This window comes from Brienomyrus brachyistius, chromosome 1 (assembly GCF_023856365.1).
Source record: "Brienomyrus brachyistius isolate T26 chromosome 1, BBRACH_0.4, whole genome shotgun sequence".
NCBI lineage: Eukaryota > Metazoa > Chordata > Actinopteri > Osteoglossiformes > Mormyridae > Brienomyrus > Brienomyrus brachyistius.
The window spans coordinates 38,593,295-38,607,586 of record NC_064533.1 but is presented as its reverse complement, the minus strand read 5'-3'; the positions used below and the strand labels follow the sequence as shown (position 1 = coordinate 38,607,586).

Here is a 14,292-nt window from a genome sequence, read left to right as displayed (position 1 = left end):
GCCCCGTGTTTCCTTTCTCAGTCTAGTTTGGTTACAAAGTTACTGCTAATAGTCAAGGTGACTTAAATAGTTTAGTAAAAGGTCATCAGCAGAGATATTTAAGAATGAAATATTTCCTGTGAGCTACTAGGGGTGGGGGGAAATAATCTCTCACAATTCTTCAAGGTGGTAATTTTAATATTGCAGTGAGAATTAAAAAAAAAATTCTAAACATAAAGTTAAAGATGGGTTACTGAAATGTTGCTGTTCACATTTGGCATGCTAATATATTTGCCCAGTTGCACACAGCTTGATTTTGTTAAGGGACTGACAGTCGCTAGTTTGGCACAATGCTTTCATGAATGAGTAAGTGAGTGCAGAGTTTTTCCTTGCACCATCTCAGTTTAAAGCCACAACTAACTGCAAGTGGGTGAAATATAAACTTTCACTGAATACCTCTATACCACTTCCCTTAAAACTAACAGTTTTGAAACAAATTGAACTATTTATACCTTTTTTAAACTCCTCGGTTGGGTTTCACCTGACCACGTGTCTTGCAGTTTCATTGGCTGTAGCTCGTCGTCGCACTCACTCACAACATTTTTCACGCTACAGGATATGGAGTTGCCGACAGGTCCAGATATTTAGGCTGCTAGATATCTGATGGGCGTCTACAACCCATCGATCATGCCTTTGAACTAATAGTGATCAAGTGCCGATTTGCCAGCATCCAGCAAACAACGATTTGCCTCTTATTTCAGGCGTAAACTGTCAGCACGCAGAAAATTAGGTGTGTAGTGTGAATTTAACATTAGTTATTTTTTTAGCCAGGTCTGAATTTCCTGGCAAAAGCATACACTTGGATCGTGTCATCTAAACTGAGTTCACGTTAGAATGCGTTTCTCAAAAAATATTTAAGTTGAGGATAACAGAGCTAACAGGCATTTCTCAGTCTTATCAACTACTTCCCCTCTCTGGTGTTAGCGTGATTTATTGGCAAACCATAATGTTCCCAAACTACTGATTTAAGTGATGTGGGAGGGTCTTTGAGCTCTCCGGCACTAGCTGAAACCAATTCAAAGCCACAATTAGCATGTTTTCCATGTTGATCACTTACTTGTAAATTTAGGTTTCTCCCGTGTCAAGAAATGTATCAATTTGTTTCATTGTGTGTTTCAAACTGAATATACTGTAACCGAAAGGCACAGTTACTGCCCTTGTCTTTACTTTAAATGTAGAGCTGATATGCCCTTCAGCAAAATTTGTTTAAAAATTGCAATACATATTGAATCAGCTGTCAAATATCATGGGCAGTGGTGGGATAATGGTTTGGGAAGTGCACTTGTAGTCACATAGTTGCTGGTTTGAATCCCTAGCCAGTAAGGTACCCTGAGCACCATTGACCCCCCCCCCCCCCCCCCCTCCATCAAGCACCGCTCCCTGTGTCTTGAATTAGCTGCCCCTGCTATGTCATGATGGTACTCATGGGTTGCCATATAACAGCCGAGCACATATTTTCTTCACTAGTATAACATGCATGGAAGTTTTGATCTGAGCCTAGCAGATGGTGATTGGGTCGCTTGGATTGCTGATCACCAACATAAGAGCCTGGGACTTGTGTGATTACAGTCCCCAACTAAAGGAGTGGATGACTAAGCAATTAAGAAGTCATTTGGTATGAAAACTGGAAATCATCAGGAGTGGAGTTTAGTGCCGTGTTATTACTTTTCCATTTACCGTAGAGTACAAATACAGCATAATGTTTTCAGCTGGTCATTAAACTGATGGTTTTCTGCTTGGCTGTGTTTGTCTGTCAGTTGGCACATGAGGCAAGATACACAGCTAATTTTATTATTATTATTTTCTAGCAGCATTGCTTTGGCAGGTCACATGCCTTGTCATCAGAGGTTCCCTCTCATTCCTCTCCGTTCCCCCTTGATGCCCCTCTATTTCATGTCAAACCAGCAAAATATGTGCTAGTGCTGAACCGTTATGGCTACATGCTGCTGACCTAAGACAGGAGCTTCCTCTCACTGAATGTAGCCAGCACACTGTTAGCCTCACACTTTCTGCCAAACGTCATGTGAGCCTCAGAGGAAACCCAGCAAAAGAATCAAGCAGAAAATGGTAAACGATTTGTAAAGGATGTAGAATAAGGAGGTTGGACCAGGTGAAGGTATGTTGTCACTCCAGCGCTACATATTGTTCTCAGTAAACTTAGGTATTTTGGATGTGTCTATGAAGAATAAAAATGAAAAATACAGTAGGGGATGCATGATCTGTTAATATGCTCACATACTTGGACACTGAGATCTTCTGTCTGGCTGTGTGTATTTTTCTGCAGATATCAGGTCTTGCCTCCTGCATGCTCCAGCATGCTGCTGAGGGCAGCTAAAGACTCATTGTCCAGAGTCCCCAGGATGGTGAAATACAGCTCCGTTATGCTGCTTACGTTCAACTTCCCTCAGTCCCTGCCAGGATAATCCTCTCATCTGGGCAGTTTGTGGGCTGGTGTCATGACAAGGTGGCTCTTCTCAGAACCACTTCACATATACTGCACTTTAGATCTTTAAGTTGTTTTGTCAACTCTATCTATCTATCTATCTATCTATCTATCTATCTATCTATCTATCTATCTATCTATCTATCTATCTATCTATCTATCTGTCTGTCTGTCTGTCTGTCTGTCTGTCTCTGTCTGTCTATCTATCTTTGCATTCCGCATTACTGAAATGTGCCTCATTTGTGCTCTTGAAAACCAATTCCATTTAAGCCACGACTCGCATACGAAGGCACAACACCAAAGACCATGACTGATGCCTAAAGGCAGAAGGGCCCTTTTCCATTCCCAGCATCATCTACAACAGCAGACTGTCTCACTGTGTAACTAAAACCCATGGTTTATGCCCTGGTCCAGGTCCAGAATGAGGGAATCTGTCACACAAATCAGACAGAAGCACACAGAGGCTTCCTCTTCGGATACCATACCAAATCCATTGGATCTGCTCGGTTTTCTAGGTTATCGGAGACTTCTGACGCAGGCTCTCTTGGGGCAGCAATGAGCCAAGCTGACATTAAAATACTGCTTTCCTGGGAGATATGATTCTTTTGCTGAAGAAACATGGGGGGGGAGGGGGGTTAAATTTTTATTAAAGCCTGCTGTGATGACAACAAACCCCTAGACAATACTGAAGGGATTCAAAAACAGGAAGTGTGGGGACTGCCCTTTTATTTTTAATATCACATGTAAGTTAATAACACGGGTGTCGATTGACTTCAGGAGGACCGCTTCATCTTCCTGACGCAGTCTGGCATTTCATTAGTCTTCAATATGGCTGTCCCACCCAATGTATGCCCGAACTTATCAAGAATGATTTATTGCACAATGTAAACAAAAGGAAAATTACACATATTTTTTTCATGAGGACATTTTGTCTTTAAAATACTATGTCCATGCAATATAGATCTTGTACAAACCAAGAAAAAAACCTTATCTGTCTCTTATTTTAACAGAAGACCAAACACTTCTTCTGCCAAAAGTTTCAGAGCCCCTGTAAGTAGCTTTTCGAGTGCAATACATGACACACAAACCCAAAAGGGGATGCCGAGAAGCATAAAATCCCTTCAACGGGAAGCGTCCGAAAGATCCTGGCAAGCTGTCTTTCAGAAACTACTCAGGTGCTGTCATATTGTAATGGTCCAAGATCTTAAATCCTGGGCAGCGCTGAGATCAAAGCTCACACCTCCAGGCAAAGTCCATGCTTCAAATACAGCCACATGTGACTGATTAGAAAAGGTCACGCCAGGCACAGTCTGTTAAGCTCGAGAAGCAGCAAAAGAAATCAACGTCTAGATACATATTTTATACAATGTTAGGAAGTAGTATTTTAATGATTGATAGAATATTTTTCAAACACAACCCAATTTCAGTACCATTGCATTTAACATGCTTCACATTAACAAGGACTGAATGGCTAATATGTTTTATTTAATATTACATTTGCATTGATCAAACTAGGGGCACATATTTCAAGTTGTCTGGACAGTAGTGTTAATAAAAATATATCCAGTTATTATATGAAGCGTCATTTCATCACACATTTCAGTGAGAAAACTAACATTAGAAATTAAAATTAATGATCACTGCTGTATCAGCATATAGATGCAAACAGATATAAGGACCAAATAAAGGAAATAATCATAAACAAGAAAGTAAAATCTTGGAAATCAACTCCAAAAAAGTGAGAAATCTGTGCAAAGTTTAGCTTCAGTATCTATCTATCTATCTATCTATCTATCTATCTATCTATCTATCTATCTATCTATCTATCTATCTATCTATCTATCTATCTATCTATCTATCTATCTATCTATCTATCTATCTATCTATATATATATGTATATATGTATACATATACATATATACAGAGTTTAAAGTAAACTGATTTAGCGTCATTCTTTATTTGGATTCCAATTTCAATCACATCAAAGCATAAACAGACATCCAGACATGAGTAATGCACATACATACGAAGACTGGCTCTATGGCACGTTTCCTTGCCTGTCCTGAATGCGGCGATTTGATCAGGCTGTCTGCTTCTCTTGTGTTCTTCATAGTCACTGTTCATTACAAATGCTTTCTTAGTGAGACTCAAAGCAGATCCTTAATGAAAGAACCATATCATGGTTAAATTGCCACATGTACCATGCTCTACACACTGACAAAGTACAGGGATGGGAAATATAATACAAAGAAAATCAAGGAATAAGATTCTAAGCTGCAACCAAACCTGTTCACTTCAAATGTATCGGCTCAATCAAGTTAAAGCCAATTAACTTTAAATAAGACTAGCAGAACTGGAGAATGTCTCACTCTCTGGGCCGAAATATGCACATTTCATCACACATCAGGACATCAGAGTTACTAAGACTGATCATCAAAGACGTCTTGCCCATGATGCCAGTAACACATGTTTGACACAACAAACTACCTATTCTATAAGCTACCTATTATGACATACTATTTGGTTTTTATATTATATGATGTCACAGTGCTGCCCTTTCCACTCTGACGATTATAATCCCAATAAAATGGCTCCTACATCGTACTGAGGACTCATGTTTAACATGTGCCCATTCTGATATACTTAAAGATAGATACGTTCTAATAGTTTGAGCAGATGGCTATAATTACATAAATAATATTAATGTCAATAAGGAGGCTGCCTGATGAAGACCAACTGCTTTTATTTTCCGCTCCATGCTGTGTGATTGATGCCTTCTATATCTCTGTGAAGTACGCACTTTAACAGAAGTGCTTTGTATTATCTTTTCATTACCATTGCTGTGACTACCTAGTTCATGTACATGTGCATCTACTCAGGTACTGTTTCAAAATTGTGTCTCACCTGTAGACAAGTTCTGAAGGTAAGTTCAAACGATAAACAAATAAATGAATGATAAATGAATGGTTCGATGAGTGAATGATCGAATGGATGGATGAATGGATGGATGAATGGATGGATGAATGAACGAATGAATGAAGTGCTTCCTTTTGAAGCCAGCAGCTGGCTTCGCTGACATAGCCGGTGTGTTTCTCCAGCCATTCTGTCATCACTAAGGTTGTCTCATATGGAGCTCTGTATAGCCGAAACTGATGAATCCTAGCTCCCTGATGGACCGTCTCTTCTCCATGTCTCTCAGTAGACCTCTACAGATAAATGCTTGTGTGTCTCTGTTTATTGAGGCAGTCACTCTCATGACCCTTTTGTGAATTCTGTGGCAGAAACATTGACACCAACAGAAACATCAATGGAATAACAGTATAAATGTGTTTCCCCAGTGGTGGAGTGCTGGTAATAGGCACTTTCATTTTACTGTTCGATTTTCCTCATAACTGGCCTGTGGTTTGAGGCCCACATATCCCGCCCCCCACCCCCATGCTCCCCGGGGCCACTCAGTAACCTGCCTGGAAAGGACATTTACACATCCTCAGGTACTGCACATGTATTGGAAAGTAGGGAAAAAAAGCCCATCAGCCAGCATCCAGAACTAACAGCCTCAAACGGAGCACTTGTGAAATGAATCCTTTGCAATGTTTCCTATAGATGAACTGTGGAAGCATTGAATCTTTGCATATGTTATGTCATTAGATGAAAGTGACTTCTGATATTTTCAGTACTTGTTTAGTCTTTCATGTATTTTGCAGCTAATTAAAAATAGACAACATTCAGCTCCAGTGAAATAATTGGAACATTTCAGGACATTTTTGACCTATAAATTATAGATAAAGCATAGCAATGTTATTATTTCTGGAAAAAGTACTTCAAACACAACGACAGATAAAGAAATGGACTAATTAAATTCAATGCTGCATGGCATCATTTTGGAACACAGCAGAAATGAGACATCAGTCCTGGGTTGCCTTTGAGATTGCAGCTGCATGGCCGCTACCGGTAAGTAGAAGGCAAAAAAAGTTATTCACTGGGCAGTCATAGCAGCACAGCAGAGAATTAGAAATTATGCTGTGGCTGGAAGTGTGGCCTGATTTTATATTACAGCTTTTGCATATCTATATTACACAGATGGGCAGTAAAAAGGGCATGATTTACAGTAATGCATTTCTCTTATACTGTTTAATAATTTTTCCACATGTTGAAAGAAGTAACTTTTTCACAAAATCTAATTTTGCTTTCTTGATATCGATACAATATTGCATGATCTTCCACCATGACCACGAAGCTCAGCAACAGAATCTATTCTTTGGATTTTGACGAACGGCATCACTGTATTGATTGTATCATATGGGGTGATTGTACTGCATTTGAATTTTCCCAAAAAAAAAAGAAAAAAGAAAAATACTAAGCAACGATTGCCATAAGTAGCATGTACTACAAAATGGGAACCAGGGCTATAATAGGCCTGACATGATAATATGAAACCCAAACGTCAAATTCAGCTAAACCTCAGTGGCAGGCATGTGCTCTCATTCTCGGACCTTTTGTAAATGTTGATAGGGGCCCAAGGGAAGCACACGCTCTGTTCAGTCTTACTCTTAATAGCAGTGGATGGGACTCGCTTGCTCAGTGGATCCCTGTTACACGTCTATCCTGTTATGGCTGGTGCCGCGATTCAGTCACTCAATGGCAGCAACTCAAAATCCGCAAATGCGTCTCAAATTTATGATGAAATCGAAGGTTTTTTTTAAAAGCCACCATTGTTGTTTGGCATTTCTTATAAATCACGGGTTGAACAGGGTCCAAACCAAGAGTAACTTCACTGCCCTCAAAGCTCTTTTAGCGCCTGACTAAAAATCATATCTAATTCTTTGCTGATGTAACATTATTCAATTATAGACGGCTTGTGTTTTGCATATCAGAAACATCACATAGCAACAGGTCAACACCAATACTTTAATTATATGATGCATGCAGAAACTGAATTACTTAGTCCAAATCTAGGTAATTTGAGGTCTCAAGGAACACTCCTGATACAAACGTTGAGTTTCCTTTCTTCTGTTTCCACTGGGATTTATCTGGTAGGTTTTTGGAAGGGTATCATTCTTTCCAGGAATCCCTTTCCCAATGATTGAATCTGATTGAGAAAATTCCACTTTCTAATGACATTTGGTAGTGACTCCCTTCCACCAATACTGAGCAATAAGAAGTAATAAAATCTAGCCTGACCCAAGCCCTAACTGGAATTAAGTTTTCCTTCATGTCCACAAAGATTGCTTACTTTGCTTGTTTCTTTCTTTCCTCCCCATGATCATGGCTTTTTTTTTTTTTTTGGGGGGGGGGCAGGTATGCTTGTTATTTTGACATTTATGATGATGCCATTTTAAAGCAAGCTTGCCAGTCCATCTTCTACGTAGGTCAATATGGCAGCGCTGCAGAGGTGTGTCACGCACCCTTATAGACGTAAGGGACTGCGGGGCTTCAGGGCTGTTCAGACTTAGTTTAATTCTGCCCCAAATGTTGTGCTTTCACTTATATTTGTTGTTTTATAAAAGATTCCTGCATTGCTAATGCAAGATAAAAATTAGGAAGACATTACTAATGGCAAATGAGCAACTCAATTTCCATTTCTGCATAAAAGACATAGTTGGAGAAAAAAACGTCAAGGTCTTGCACAAATGGAGTTGGAGACGTAATGAAGGATGCATTAGGCCCTGATGAATTAAGAGTCCTAGAAGTGAAGCACAATTTCACATGGCCTCTAATATAGTCTGCCACAGACTGTTAAGTGAGTTCAGAGTCTCATGGGAAAGCCTCGGTTTAATATCCTACAGCTGCCTGTGAACCGCGAGCTGTTTCGGATCAGAAGTGCAGGCTTCAAACCAATGTTTGTGCAGCCTATCAGACGTGTGGCATGGCAGGAATGTATGTGCACAAAGCACTGAAGCACTCTTAATGTTGTGTCATCTATTTAAGACGATGCGGGCGCTCCCTTAGCCCTGCCTCCATGGCGACATGGCCAAGGCCAACTCAAATATCAATATTCTAGTAATCCTGCTTAACAGCTTTAAATTCTTACATTCCACAGCATTTAAAGTATAAACATGTTTAATGAATGTACAAACACCCATATCAGTTCAAATGCGGTGCATTAAACCTCCATATATTGCCAGAGTCAGTCTGAAAAGTCAGTGAAGCTGTACCCTCTTCCTTCCCTGAAAAGTAAAAGATTTTAAGTCTCTTTCTCTTGTATGCGAGCCTATAAAAAATGTAGACTACCCATAATGTGATAAAAACCTGTTATAGTGATGTGGTGGTCCCCACAATGGGAAATTCAATTTTATAAAAGTCTGTGACTGCAATCAAAAAACCAAAAATGCCGAAAGACTTGTACTTTGTTTGGTTACTTATGGTTAGGGTTAGGGCTGGGTGGGGGTTAAGGTTGTCACTGGTGGGATTAGGGATTTGCCCATAGAAATGAATGGACTTTCCCCACTAAGATATGAGTACAGGTCCATGTACAGAGTACAGTGTGTGTGTGTGTGTGTGTGTGTGTGTACAGTATACAATATGTATATTCAATTAGTCAGACAAATGAAAACCTTGCTGCTTAAAATGGGAGTATAAACCTCGTAGAATAAACTGCATAAAAAATTTGACTTTTAGATGATTCCTAATAATAACTTCCTACACACCCAGACAACCATTATTCATTAAAATGAAAGGTGAAGGTCACAGAATCACTATGTGTTTGGAGGTGAAGGACGAAGACCTGACAAAACAAAGGAGTTTTCCCTAAAAACATTAATTAACCAGCCTGATTTTACTTGAGACGAACAACAAAGCGATTGCTTTTGCTGCCGCGGGGGGTTGAGCAGCATGTAGCTAAATGTGAAGCCGTCATGCATAATTTGGATCAACCTATTTATTTATAAGTCTGTAGGTATATGAGCAGCATGCTGCTCTCTGACAGTGATGCAAAATAACAGGGATGGAATCAGGTTTATATCACATCTCTGCTGTTATCATGAATGTTCCAGGGAGACTGAAACAGTTCACCTAATCTGATTTGAAGAAAAATAGCTTAATTTTAGTAATAATGAGGCACTGGATTCCTGTGTCAGTTCACCAAACACGTCTTATGAGTAGGAGGTGAGTATCTGATTGTGACATTCAGACGGCACATGTCTACATTTTAGTTAACAAGGAAATAATTCTGCAAACTTAATTTGATAGATTGAGGGTAAATATGTCCTGTGACCATGAATACACAGAATGGTAAAAGGGCTCCGTAACCAGAAATGAAGAGGGTGATGATTTAAGGTACACAGGGTGTGAGGTGTGTTGTACTCTTACATCACAATTGGCATGGTAAATCCCTTCACAAGGGATGAGTCCGATAAGATTCACCAGGCAGCTTGCTAAAAAAAAGCATTAACAAAACATTTATTTTCAATCAATTTAATGGGTCTTTGTAAAATTACACACAATGCATTTTCATTGTTATTATTTTTCAAACTTGTTGTTTTCATTCCAGTAATGACAGCTGGTGTTTTTGTAAGAAAACACAGTAACGATTCACTCCCATGCCTCTTTCCTACTGCTAATCCTTTACATCAGTCACTTTGCCTATAATCAACGTGCGTGTTTATTTGACTTGGTTACGTGTTTCCCGCACCACCAGAATAAAATGTTGGCCAGAAGAGCACTGCAGCCAGAACCGATGGGTGAAACACCAACATGGACACTTCACATGGTTCCACGCGGGTTATGATCTCGAGCTCTTGGTGTCTCCAAACAGGGCAGCGCAGCGGCTGCTTTTCACCGTGGTCTGACAATGGAGCAAACTGATCCGATTCAAAGTGTTACCTTTGAAGTCCAAAATAAACTGGAGCGAGCCATAACATCCTCGGGGCCATGTTTAATATTTAGTAAAATAAACAGCAGTAGAACAAGCCCCATCTTGTGCGACAGGCTTGCAGGATACACGTCTGGGAGGTCCTCCACGCATTTTTTTTTCTCAAAGTATAATTAAAACGAGGACTGTATTACAACAGCTTTCAAAACCTACTTTCAATAATTTTACCAGGCTTTCTTAAGAGTAACTGATGACAAACTGAGCAGACAGGTAGATGTTACATGAACACCTTCAGAGTGCTGTGGTCTCATGAACACAGGAGTCCTGACGCAGCGTGCTTCTGCTGTGCCGCAGGGCCTGCTGGGCTGTTCAGGGCCGCTGGATGCTGGCATGAAAACCTGGCTGTGGCCCAGGATAGAAACATGAGGCACTTCCTCTCCCCGCTTCAGCCAGCAGATTCTGCATTCTGTGGTCTCATGTTGCAGAGGCATTGTCAGGCTGCCCAGGGACAGCACTGGTGGTCAATTACACGTTCTGTTTTCCTGATTCTCTCATGATCCCTAAACACAAAATTGGGATGTTTGGATTATAACAAAACTTAGTATGGGGTGGGGGGGATATGTGATCAGCTCCATAAAAATACTCAGCCATCCCCGGCTTGATGGGTAGCTGAAATGTTACCATCAGATGGGCTAAAAAAGCGCTTCTCAGTCCTTGGGGACCCCCAGATAGTCCACTATTTTGCTCCCTCCCACCTCCCTACCAGGAACAATAACCTGGACCATCTGGGGGTCCATGAGGACAAACACTAGGAAGGAACATCAACACAAAACAGACCAAGGGCCATTCATCCAACAGCAGGTAGAGGTTCACAGTAAATCTGTGATACAATGTAAAAACATGCAAAATCAGAAATATAACTAGTTATTTATATAAATTCAATACTAAACAATAAAACAACATTTCGGTTAAATCTGAAAATCAATTCTTGCTACAAGGATAAACCATGCCTTTTCAATAAAGCATCTTTACTGGATTGTTAGAGATCCTGATTATCTGAAAGAATGACTAATTGAAATAAATGCATGAATTCATCCATCCATCCATCCATCCATCCATCCATCTTCAAAACACTTACCCTGGTCAGGGTGATGGGGAGATGGAACCTACACGTACACAAGGAAATTTGCGTGACCTAGGAGAGAAGGTCCAAACACACAGATCAGAGGCAACATTCAGACCAATGACCCTGCAAGTGTGAGGCAACAGCACTGTTTTCCAGAAACTTCCTGTTGTGGGCTAATAGCAGTGTAACCTGCCTGTGAGCTAGCTGACATTATGAGCAATGTCATATAATATCGTAATTTGCTGCTATGGCACTATTTAAACACAAATTGGAAAGAGCAGGCGAGAGGGAGGATTGGAAGAGGAAATACCATTTGGAGTATATCTGGCTTATTTTTGATTATTCATGTATTATGTCCTTGAGCACAAATAAAACCCATTGACAGCCTTCAAAAACCATTAATCTATGACCAGAGAGTTATACTGGGCTTGGTGAAAACAGCCTAGTTAGCTATAGATTCCAGATACATAAAAAATACTTGCTTGTACGAAAACAGAGCTTCATATAAAATGTCCACTTTCATGCTATAAAAAGACGTTTGATTCACTGGACTTGCCATTCATGCTACGGATATCAAACACACTTCATAACACGTGTATGCCGCAGTCCTGAGACTTAAAGAAGGAACGCTGTTCCGCCTTTAAAAGAGGTAAATAGTCACACTCTTTCATGTGTCCAGTGCCTCATGAGATTTCCTGCAAGCACATAGAACATTGGCTCAAAATTTGGACATTTTTGCTTTACAGGTTCAAATCCCATTAAGGCGGTGCTGGCATAGCTTAGAGCGAGGCACTTGACCTGAATTTCTTTGGTTCAGGCAGCTGAGTAAATGGGTAAAACTCACAATGCATATCCCATCCTGGCAGAAGCCGCGGTGAAACATTAGAGCGTTTTTCTTCTAGGAGATTCTGAGATCTAAAGCAGTCTGGGAATGCATGAGGAAAATTGCTCTTATTGTAAGTATCAGCATGGAAATCTGTTTGCTGTGGTATTTCGGAAGAGTGTTTAAACAACAGAAAAAGATTTGTTTTGGCCTATGATCGGTTTTGGGAAACTGTGGAAAACAGGGTGAGGAATGATCAGATTTGTGGCAGCGGAGGCACTTTTTAAATAAATACAAGCTGAGAAGGGACTCGGGTAACAACCAAAGGAACGAATCCCGGGGGAAGATGGTGGACATGTGACTCAAAGAAAGTGGAAAGTCTGCAAGGGCTCTGATTGGTTGATATACATGAAATAACTGGGTCACAGAAATATTACGGTAATTTTTTTAAAGAGTAATTTGTAATGGATCCAATAATCCTGATACTAAACACAGGACGTCTTACCAATACTGCAACATTATAACTGTAATGATAATTAATTACTACAAAATTAAATTACAAAACCAAAAACATTCTAGCTTAGGGGGTAACATGGTGCTGCAGTGGTCAGCACTGTCACCTCACACCTCTGGGCTATTGGTTCGAGTCTCTGCCAGGGTTCCATGGGTGTGGGGTTTGTATTTTCTCCCTGTGTCGTCGTGGGGTTTCCTCCAGTTTTTCCCCACAGTCCAAGAACATGCTGAGGCTAATTGGAATTACCAAATTGTGCGTGAGTGTGCCCTGTGATGGGTTGGCACCCCATCCTGGGTTGTTCCCTGCCTTGCACCCATACCTCCAGGATAGGCTCCAGATCCCCCATGACCTTGAACAGGAAAAAGCAGTTTCAGAAGATTGATTGATTAAGCTGAGATTTGTTTCCGTTATACCAAGTTGTGATGTTAAATTTTCAACCGATTACCAGATAGAGAAACTGCCTGTCACAACCCAGGGCAATTAGCAAATTAGGGCAATTAAAATTACATAAGCACAGTAGAACAGTTCAAACATATGAAAATCTCTATGAAGGAGGTCTGTTAAAATAGCTATCTCTCATGTCTGATGGAAAAGAGAAAATGCTTGAAATGCATAGAAACCTGCGTTTTATTATTACTCACATTTCAACTACAGAAAAAACACAGTCTTGGTTAGACTTTGGAAGGTCTCTGTCACATTCTCAGCTTATTTGAACAAAATGCTCTCCAGACCCAGCTACTTGAGTCACGGTGGAAAAATGTTATCTTTCACACTGTGTCACAGCGCTCTTCTGTTTCTGCGAATCCACAAACATGAGTCTGTGTCGGCTGATGTGTTGGGAAGGGCACCAAGGTCGATGTCGGTTCAGCTGCGTGGAAAGAGTCCAATCATAATAAACAAAAGTACATAGATGTATACACAAAATATAACTCAAGCTTAGTATTCAGACCCCTGGGTATATATTAAAACATACTTTCTAGTACTATTTAATTAGTTTAGCAAAAATAATGCTTTTTAATAATTGTACGGTATGGTTAAAGCCAAATGCATAAAACCAAATTTATAGAAAGGAAAACATTTTAAGTTAAATAATTTGGCAGGCCACACACACACACACAAGCATATACATACCAGTGGGAATTCTAGGCACAAAGCTTGCTAATAGTAGAACCTCTCTACCATGAACATTGCAGTATAATTTCACATTCAAATGCCCTAAGTTCTTACAGATCTGTTCAGTTTTTTAGGTGAAAATATCGGCACACGTGTTACATTGAATCACAGTGTGTTTTAAATGACTTGCTCTGTTACAGTGTAACTTAGCATATGGCCCCCCAGGTGCAAATAAAAATAGTACCTCAGTATGAAGAATAATTTCAAGTGAGAAACTTCAGTCTACAGAGCATCCATTTTAATGTATCAATTGAGCAACTGGGAAGAACACCTCAAGACAACAGTGTTGAGCCCAGTTCTGGCACTGAGGATGTCAAATAAACACTCCGAGAGAACGACAGGAACATGCATCACTTCAGTGAC

The 14,292-nt window shown here is 40.1% G+C and overlaps 1 long non-coding RNA gene across 1 annotated transcript; it reads right to left on the bottom strand.

Moving 5' to 3' along the window:
* Positions 1-10,570: 10,570 nt before the first annotated feature.
* Positions 10,571-13,061, bottom strand: LOC125750778 (uncharacterized). Its single transcript, XR_007400425.1, has 3 exons — positions 13,003-13,061; positions 11,432-11,488; positions 10,571-10,853 (listed from the first exon to the last, which is right to left on the bottom strand). It is a non-coding gene; the product is annotated as an uncharacterized LOC125750778 (long non-coding RNA).
* Positions 13,062-14,292: the final 1,231 nt, after the last annotated feature.